We start from the raw sequence: 10857 nt of genomic DNA on the forward strand, positions 1-10857 counted from the left end.
TCAATCTACAAAACTGTTCGATTAAATGTTTGAAATCACCAATGAAATCTGACAACAACTGGCTCTCATTTAGGAGGCGGGGCTTATTCCGCCATATTGAGCGTGGCACTTTCCTCATTCAAAACCACACGAGTGGCGCGTCTTGTGCTGTTCTATAGTCTTGGGTGTGTTTGACCGTGCGAAAGAGGGATCACACACTGTCCCAGAGGCGGCTTATTGGGCTTAATAACTTTAACATCAAGTAACAGTCGCATACCCAGTGTATTCTCTGTTATATGCGTAGACCTAAAACTTTCGATATATATCGTGCAACCCTAATGTAATCCATATGAAGCAAGCCACACGTCTTCTGAAGAGACTTTCTTGTTATGACACCGTTTTTAACTAAGAGCTGAAATCTTTTTACTTATTTACACGACAACTGTGTTTTGGAGGCCTTGAATTGCAAACTTTTGAAAACGTGTTTCAAAGTGCAAGTTTTTGAAAATGATCCTGTTGTTGTCTCCGTGTAAAACTACAAAAACGTGAATTTGTGAAAACGGTGGCATCATGCGTGTTACTCGTTCAGTCTATAAGTGCGTAGTGTTTACTGGGACCAGCCACCGGGGGGCAATCGAGACTCTGGGTTTATGAGCTATACTGGGACCAGCCACTGGGGGGCGATCAAGACTCTGGGTTTATGAGCTATACTGGGACCAGCCACCGGGGGGCGATCGAGACTCTGGGTTTATGAGCTATACTGGGACCAGCCACTGGGGGGCGATCGAGACTCTGGGTTTATGAGCTATACTGGGACCAGCCACCGGGGGGCGATTCAGACTCTGGGTTTATGAGCTATACTGGGGCCAGCCACCGGGGGGCGATCGAGACTCTGGGTTTATGAGCTATACTGGGACCAGCCACCAGGGGGCGATCGAGACTATGAGCTATACTGGGACCAGCCACCGGGGGGCGATCGAGACTCTGCATTTATGAGCTATACTGGGACCAGCCACCGGGGGGCGATCGAGACTCTGGGTTTATGAGCTATACTAGGACCAGCCACCGGGGAGCGATCGAGACTCTGGGTTTATGAGCTATACTAGGACCAGCCACCGGGGAGCGATCGAGACTCTGGGTTCATGAGCTATACTGGGACCAGCCACCGGGGGGCGATCGAGACTCTGGGTTTATGAGCTATACTGGGACCAGCCACCGGGGCGCGATCGAGACTCTGGGTTTATGAGCTATACTGGGACCAGCCACCGGGGGGCGATCGAGACTCTGGGTTTATGAGCTATACTGGGACCAGCCACCGGGGGGCGATCGAGACTCTGGGTTTATGAGCTATACTGGGACCAGCCACCGGGGGGCCATCGAGTTTCTGGGTTTATGAGCTATACTGGGACCAGCCACCGGGGCGCGATCGAGACTCTGGGTTTATGAGCTATACTGGGACCAGCCACCGGGGGGCGATCGAGACTCTGGGTTTATGAGCTATACTAGGACCAGCCACCGGGGGGCGATCGAGACTCTGGGTTTATGAGCTATACTAGGACCAGCCACCGGGGAGCGATCGAGACTCTGGGTTTATGAGCTATACTGGGACCAGCCACCGGGGGGCGATCGAGACTCTGGGTTTATGAGCTATACTGGGACCAGCCACCGGGGCGCGATCGAGACTCTGGGTTTATGAGCTATACTGGGACCAGCCACCGGGGCGCGATCGAGACTCTGGGTTTATGAGCTATACTGGGACCAGCCACCGGGGGGCGATCGAGACTCTGGGTTTATGAGCTATACTGGGACCAGCCACCGGGGGGCGATCGAGACTCTGGGTTTATGAGCTATACTGGGACCAGCCACCGGGGGGCGATCGAGACTCTGGGTTTATGAGCTATACTGGGACCAGCCACCGGGGGGGCGATCGAGACTCTGGGTTTATGAGCTATACTGGGACCAGCCACCGGGGGGGCGATCGAGACTCTGGGTTTATGAGCTATACTGGGACCAGCCACCGGGGGGCGATCGAGACGCTGGGTTTATGAGCTATACTGGGACCAGCCACCAGGGGGGACGATCGAGACTCTGGGTTTATGAGCTATACTGGGACCAGCCACCGGGGGGCGATCGAGACTCTGGGTTTATGAGCTATACTGGGTCCAGCCACTGGGGGGCGATCGAGACTCTGGGTTTATGAGCTATACTGGGTCCAGCCACCGGGGGGCGATCGAGACTCTGGGTTTATGAGCTATACTGGGTCCAGCCACCGGGGGGCGATCGAGACTCTGGGTTTATGAGCTATACTGGGACCAGCCACCGGGGGGCGATCGAGACTCAGGGTTTATGACCTATACTGGGTCCAGCCACCGGGGGGCGATCGAGACTCTGGGTTTATGAGCTATACTGGGACCAGCCACCGGGGGGCGATCGAGACTCAGGGTTTATGACCTATACTGGGACCAGCCACCGGGGGGCGATTCAGACTCTGGGTTTATGAGCTATACTGGGTCCAGCCACTGGGGGGCGATCGAGACTCAGGGTTTGTGACCTATACTGGGTCCAGCCACCGGGGGGCGATCGAGACTCTGGGTTTATGAGCTATACTGGGTCCAGCCACCGGGGGGCGATCGAGACTCTGGGTTTATGAGCTATACTGGGTCCAGCCACTGAGGGGCGATCGAGACTCTGGGTTTATGAGCTATACTGGGACCAGCCACCGGGGTGATCGAGACTCTGGGTTTATGAGCTATACTGGGACCAGCCACCGGGGGGCGATCGAGACTCTGGGTTTATGAGCTATACTGGGACCAGCCACCGGGGGGCGATCGAGACTCTGGGTTTATGAGCTATACTGGGACCAGCCACCGGGGGGCGATCGAGACGCTTTGGCTTCACTTTTCAGGGCTTGTGCGGCACGCTTGAACACGCAAACAAGAAGCTCAAACATTCTCCTTGGCACAAGATCCAGTGCATCTGAGGTCATGCAAGTACGGCTGAACTTCTGTTTACCATATTTGATGTATATTTGATGTGCTCTGTGCATTGATCACTGTTTATACATGAATAAAAGCATACATTAAATCTGCTCATCCCATAATGTCTCTTGATTAATTTTACAATATAATTTTTGTACTTTTTGAATGCATTAAAGTTTGGGTTGCAGCGTGGAGCTTTCAATGAATGAATGAGAGAATAATAAAAATACATTTTGTGTTTCAAAGATTAATGTAAGTTATGGTTGGGATTGAATGCAGTTTTGACCTCTGTCGCTTTAAATGCTCGAGCTCGTTAAAGCAGGATGGATTGTGATTGGCTGTCAGTTAACCGTCGATCAGCTGGAAAAAAAAACGTTCTGAAATTGATTCCAACGATATAATGATATAATTTCACAATGGTTATTATCGTTATAGTTATAGTGTTGTGAACTCTAATATTCCTTTATAATTTATTTAGAATGATTCTTAGAACTAAATCTTTATCGTTGTCATTATAGTAATCACTCTTGGTGTGAACGGGCCGAACCAAGCTCAACTGGAAATATAACTGGAACAGGCGGTTAACAGTTATAACGAGTGTAGTCATTATAATGCAGGACCCATCTTGTATCCGTTAGAGTAATTACTCCATGAATAGACACTACTACCTACTTTCCTCTGCTATACAGTGTCTCCCATCACTGGGTTCAGTGAACTATTGTTACGCCAGTCGTGCTGTAGTGATGCACAGTATTACACCATCAGTGTTTCGCCAGTGCCGCATGTTTGTGATTCCTCCAGCAGGCGTTGGACGGGATAGGGGTGTTGTTCGTTCGGATAGCTCGCATTCCCCACCCGCAGATGTGAATCGCTATCAGTGTGACTCACAGCGGTCAGACCTGTTCCTGTCCCAGAGCTGTAGGTGTAACCCAGGGTGAAACCAGTGCTGATGAGTCTGCAGAACACTGGGCACTGGGTTAGTGAGTCTCCTGGAGACCGAACACACACACACACACACACACACACACACACACACACACACACACACACATCTTCTGACTCAGCTGTTCCCCTCCACTGAACATCCTCCAGTTAGCATTTAGACAAGTTTATGTAAGCGGTTACTGCTTAGCCAGGCATCACTGTAAAACGTCTGTGTCTGAGTGGTTTTGATTCACTATCACTGAATTCAAAATGAATTAAAATAAAAATAAAAACTCACTTGGATGTGAATCTATTAACGAGACCCTCATGTCACGATTCGATACATATCACGATACGATATTATTGCGATACTTCAAGACACATGATAAAAGGTTAACAAATAATGCACATTAAAATGGTAAATTTGGTGTTACATTGTGTGTGTAAATGAATATTCTTGGACTTGGTGCTGAAACCCAAAGCACAGGACAATAGAGACACCAGAATAACAATATTCATGATTCTGAAGATGAAGATGAAAGTACAGGATTATTGTAGACGAATATGCTTGAACTCTTTCACTGACTAGATATATTAAAAATAATGTCGGCCACTTTTACTGGTAACATCAGACATCTGGCATTATCAGGACACACACATATTCCCCCAGTGCATTATTATACATTATATTCAACATTATATACAATAGTTTAATGTAGTACTGACACTAAAACTCTGAAAACCTGAATTTTTCCACACACAGTAATTTTCATTTTGGGTGAGTTATACATGTATACACCATGCAGATGCGCTGAGACACATCCTCAGTGAAGTATCCTGGGGTTATTATCTTTAGCTGTTTACCGTGATCCACTTCCAGTTGCCAGTCAGTGGCGGTAGTGAGGAGGCCAGACTTTGCTCTCCGTTGTGGAAGGGCTTTCTCTCCGGCTCTGAGAAACGTGATGGTCCTTGATCTGTGGCATTAACGTCTGTGGCTCTGCAAAAGCACCTGGTCTCGGCGCCAGCGATAGCGCCCGTCTCCAAAGGATTTAGACAGCTACTACGGAGGTGCTCTAGGGATCCCCCTCCTGAACACAGGGGACAGGAAGGTGTCTCAGTTTTGCCCCAGATATGGAGGTTTACTGGACTTGGAAGGACATTCGTAGACCCATTAGATGTCGGCCCAGTTGATCTTACGTTGCCGAACATTTTCCCATTTGTGACCCTGGACCACAAAACCAGTCACATGGGTAAATTTTTTGAAATTGAGATGTATACATCATCTGAAAGCTGAATAAATAATCTTTCCATTTATGTATGGTTTGTTAGGATAGGACAATATTTGTCAGAGAATCTGGAAACTGAGGGTGCAAAAAATCAAAACATTGAGAAAATCACCTTTAAAGTAGTGATGGGGACGAGACCGCCTATGCCGAGACCGAGTCGAGACCGAGTCCGTTGGTTTTCAAATACAGTCGAGTCCGAGTCAAGACCGAGTCTTTGAGGAAGCAAGTCCGAGTCGAGACCGAGTCTTTAGGAGTCGAGACCAAGACCATAAAACATGTCAGTTTTCATATTCATGATTTAATATCACCCCAGTTAATAATCAACAGTTAGGCCTACAGACTAAGCTAGATTGGGAATTGTTTAGAGGAGCAGTTTTAACGTCTTAATATGGACTATGCTTTTACTATCATTAAAAAAATCCCTACCACATGCATCATCTTCTGCCTATTTTTCTAAACTGCTTCAACAGTGCTGCTCTGTCATCAACATGTTAAGCCCACCCTGACTTTTTTAATCATAGTTAGGACATGCAGAGCAAATTAAAAGTTTCTAGTGGTATGTATTCTAGTGGACTAATGATGGGGACGAGACTGCCTATGCCGAGGCCGAGTCAAGACCGAGTCTTTGAAGGGTCGAGACCGAGTCGAGACCGAGTCTTTGAAGGAACAAGTCCGAGACGAGTCCGAGAAAGCAGACTGGACTCGAGTACTACATCACTACTTTAAAGTTTTCCATTTATGTTGGCGATTGTGCCGCGTTCACTCACAAAAATACATGTTTTATATATTTATGGTTGGACATTTACAAAAAATCTTCATGGAACATGATGTTTACTTAATATCCTAATGATTTTTGGCATAAAAGAAAAATATATAAATCGATAATTTTGACCCATACAATGGGTAACACTTTAGAATACTGTATCTTACTTACTGCATAACTAATAAGGAATTATTGAGGAACTAATAGATAATTATTTATTAACACTTAAGTCACTACTGTTAACTACTAAGGAAGATGTGTTAACTAATTAGTATGTAATAGAATTGTATGATTGTGTTAAGTTTCAGTTAGTTAATCAATAACTAATGAATTATGTCATAACTCTTGAAGAACTATTATTAATTATCTATTAATTAATGTGCAAGAAAAATAACTAAGAAGTAACTACTAATGAACAGTCATACACAGTGGGTTACTACAATAAACCGTTTTATTTTAGCAGTGGAGTGGTGGATGAAGTACACAAATCAAGTACTTGAGTAAAAGTACAGATAACCCAATAAAATATTACTCCAGTAAAATGATAAACTATTGGCCTATTCATTTTCAAAATTACCTTAGTAAAAGTATAAGGTAATTACTTGAAAAGTAAAAAGCACTGATCAATGTTTTTTTATTTTATTTTCTAGCCAGTTTTAGTCATTCTTCAGCACTAATAAGAAAGATAAGGGCAGACATTTCCTAGGCTATATATTGATCTGCAAATAAGCAAACTTTTTATTTAATTAGCAAAATGTATCATAATGTATGATAACTTATCTATTTTACAAAGGTTTAGATAATACCGTTAATAATGTGTTTTTTACAGTAAGTTTGATTTGAGTCAGAAGTATGTGGTAATTCTGTATTAATTACTAATGAGTTCCCTATATTCTCACTTTAGAATACTGTTCCAGGTTCCAAGTAATTCCTGAAGAATTATCTAATAATTATTTGTTAATTACCAATTAATTTCCTTATATGTTCACTTTAGAATGCTGTTTCAGGTTATAAGTAGCCTAATTCCTAGATAATTATTTGATAATTATTTATTAATTACTAATGCTGTTCCAGGTTCTAAGTAATTCCTGCAGAATTATTTGATAATTATTTATGAATTACTAATAAGTTCCCTATATTTTCAGTTTCCCTCAGTCATTGCCTCAAACATGAATTTACTCAATGGCATTCTATGCTGAGGAAAACAGACACACACAGTACTGTATATAAAATATAAAAACTAATCTGAGGTTAGTTTTGTATGACTGTTCATTAGTAGTTACTTCTTAGTTATTTTTCTTGAACCTTAATTAGTAGATAATTAGTAGTAGTTCTTCAAGAGTTATGACAGAATTAATTATTTATTGATTAACTAACTGTTACTTAACACAATCATAAAAATATATTACATACTGATTAGTTAACACAAATTCCTTAGTAGTTAACAGTAGTGAAGAAGTAGTTAATGAATAATTACCTATTAGTTCTTCAATAATTACTTATTAGTTATGCAGTAAGTAAGATACAGTATTCTAAAGTGTTACCATACAATGTATTGATGGCTATTGCCACAAATATACCCGTGCAACATGTGACTGGTTTTGTGATCCAGGGTCACATCTTGCCCATCCCTGCCCAGTTGATGAGCTTCTCTGGCCCTTGGAGGATCCACTGCTGCCCGGTACGGATGTGGTGGTGACTGTCAGGTCTTTATTGTCTTTCTGTCCTTATTGGTGGCTGTCGCACTCCAGATCTGCGATTTATGCGCGATTGAATATATATGTGCGCAGGCGTGTAGTCTTTCTTTACAAATTGACCTCAACAAATTACTTGTCTGGCCTTAAACATGTATAATACAGAATTATTTATCGCTTCCGCATAGCCATGTGAACCAGAACTATTTTGACAACGTTTACAGAGGTAAAGGGAAGGAGAAAGGGAGAGACTAGTGGACACGTCTGATGACTGACGACACTGAACTGACTGATGTCCTTTGAATTCTCTTCCTTGGGGATCCATACACCTCTGCGATTCATGTTTGTATTGCGATATATTGTTACACCCCTAGAATCTATTAATTCATAAAAAAAAAAAACATGTTCTTACAAACAATACATTTTTTGACCAAAAAAAAAAAGTTTATTTCCTTTTTTTGTGGGGTATGAAGTAAAAAATGTCAAGCTTGTATAGCTCTACTGTTCTCATAATAATAAATAATAAAATAATATTTTTGATGATATTGATTTTTTAATATGTAGTGAAGCAATTTTGTTTTAAAATATTAATATTTAAAAAAAAAAAAAATACAAAATTGTCCATCAAAATGATTTCCTCTGACGTCAGTGTTGTGTAACCAGGCTGTGTTGTTGTCATATGACAGGACAACCATAAAACAGACTGATAATTTACTGAAATTCACACATTAAATGCTTCATCTTCATCTTCATGTTCTGTTTTAATTCCTTTAGTTCCTGTTTCCCCACTCTGTTCAGTTTTGGTTTCCTCTTTTGTTTACGTTTGTTTCTGTGGTTGATTATGATTTGCACTGGTCTCTTTGTTTGCTTTGGATATATACTCCTGTTTCAGTTTAGTTCTTTGTCGGTTCTCGTTTATGTGTGGTTTGCTAGTTCTCCTACGTTTTGTTAGATCGAATGGATCTCCACGTCAGAAATATATTGATATATCTGATGCTGAATCCCTGCCAGAAGATCTGTTTTATCTGGTGTCCAAAACCAGTAAAACCTGTCAACACAAAGTCCAGTCTGGTATCAGAGCTCTAGTCTCAGTCTCTGTCAGCCTGAGAGTTTGACTGAGAAAGACGAGGAGGAGCAGAAGGACATGAAGTGATGATGATAAAGAGAGCTTTTGTAATACTCTTCGTTGCATATGTTCATCTGACTGTCAAACCAACAAGGAAAATGACAGCTTCACAACATCGTCCTGTGAAGTTAAAAACCTGGAGACATTCTCTTATCTCTTACAAACCACACAATCACAAGATTAAACAACAATAGCAAGCTTTGTAAGAGTAAGGAAATTAGTAAAATAATATAACAACATAAAATGACAAATTAATAATAATTATATGATGTGAATCAAATAATAATGATAAATCAAATAAATGACAAGTGATAGTAAATTATAAAAATTAAATTGTATAAAAAATAATGGGAATAAAACACAACACAGATGTGAAAACACACACACACACACACACACACACACGTACACACGTACACGTTGCTATTGAGAATCCTTAGAATCTTCAGTTTCACTAAAGAATTCTGAATAAAGACTGAAAAATGTCAAAAATGTTTGTTGACCTGCTCCTCCTGCAGACCAGATGTGAGAATAACCTCAGGAAAACTTTTTCATTTGTTACAAATACTTTGTGAAACACGTTTGCAGCACAACAGGGTCATTAAATCAGATCTTTTGTTCAATTTTGTTAAAACCTGTGAAGCATTTTAAGAATTTGGCATGTTTTAAAATATCATTTTCACAGAAATGTAATCTACCTAATAATGATATTTAGAAATGAGAATAGAAATCTCTGAAGCTCTTCTAAAGGAAGATAGAAAACACTCTGATTCTTCTGTTTAGTGGCAGTGCGCTCAGTGGTTCATGTAGATTGTCTACAAACCGAAAGGTTGGTGGTTCAATCCCCGGTTCCACCTGACCAAGTGTCGAGGTGTCCATGAGCAAGACACCTAACCCCAGCTGCTCCCGACGAGCTGGATGGCGCCTTGCATGGCTGACCGCCGTCGGTGTGTGAATGGGTGAATGTGAGGCAATGTAAAGCGCTTTGGTGGCCATAGGTCTGTGAAAGCGCTATATAAATGCAGTCCATTTACCATTTAAAGGGAGAAAGACTTGAAGGAGAGGTTATCCGTCTGTTCATCTTTAGAGGCGCCTCAATATCGAATCATGAGCCAAACTTTGTTCATTTACAGCACTTACTTTCGCCTTCATAAGATCTGCCCTAATGTTTCCCAACTGTGCAAGTCTACTCACTTAATAATGTTGGGTTAAAAATAACCCAACGAGTAACCCATCTATGGGGTGGTGTAGCGCCTTCCTATCTGTGGGTTATTTTAACCCAATGCATTGGTTTAAAAGTAACCCAACAGTAGAGTTAACTATTTATTTTTTATATATGAAATTATTTTAATAAATAAAATACACTTTGTTTACAAATACAGATTGTTTATTTGTATAAAACAATACACATTTTTTTTTTTTTAATTACAAACTATATATTGGGGAGTCTAGAATTTAATGTAAATATACATAATTGTGTACATAAATTCAAAATAGAGAGAAACAGGCATACATGAGAGGTGGTCTTCATTCCAGATTTCTCTGTTCCCCATTTCTCTTTCCTCTCACCCCGTCATGCCTCTCTGTTTCTCTGAGGTGGGACAGTAAGATTGAGCTTATATACACCACTGAGGGACTTACAACTTTCTTGTAAGGTAGAGAAACATGTTGCTTATGTTTAAACTGGACTGTATACCTCATGCTTACACATGATACAATCCACTTTCCACATTAATAAACTATTCCTCGGTGTATATAGTGGCACATTTGCATCAGCTGAAAAACATTCCTTTCCTTGTAAAGAACATACCAACTTTACACATTTGCTGTATCATCATCAGTGGACATCTCTGCTCAGTGAACGTTGCATTGCACACACACTTCTAAGAAAAACTAATAAATCTTCCACCAGTGCCTCGACTCGTTAAGTGCTTAACTCCTCCAGTTCCTGGCCAAACCAACAAACTAAAACAAACATTGATGTTAAAGGATCCTATCCCTTGGGGTTGTAAATCAGTAAACAACTGTTCATTGATTATGAGGTTGTGTTTTGTAAGATAAAATCTCCTATTTCACTCTTATTCCCATTCTCGGTTTTATCCATATG

Source organism: Squalius cephalus (genome assembly GCF_949319135.1).
Source record: "Squalius cephalus genome assembly, chromosome: 14".
Lineage (NCBI taxonomy): Eukaryota > Metazoa > Chordata > Actinopteri > Cypriniformes > Leuciscidae > Squalius > Squalius cephalus.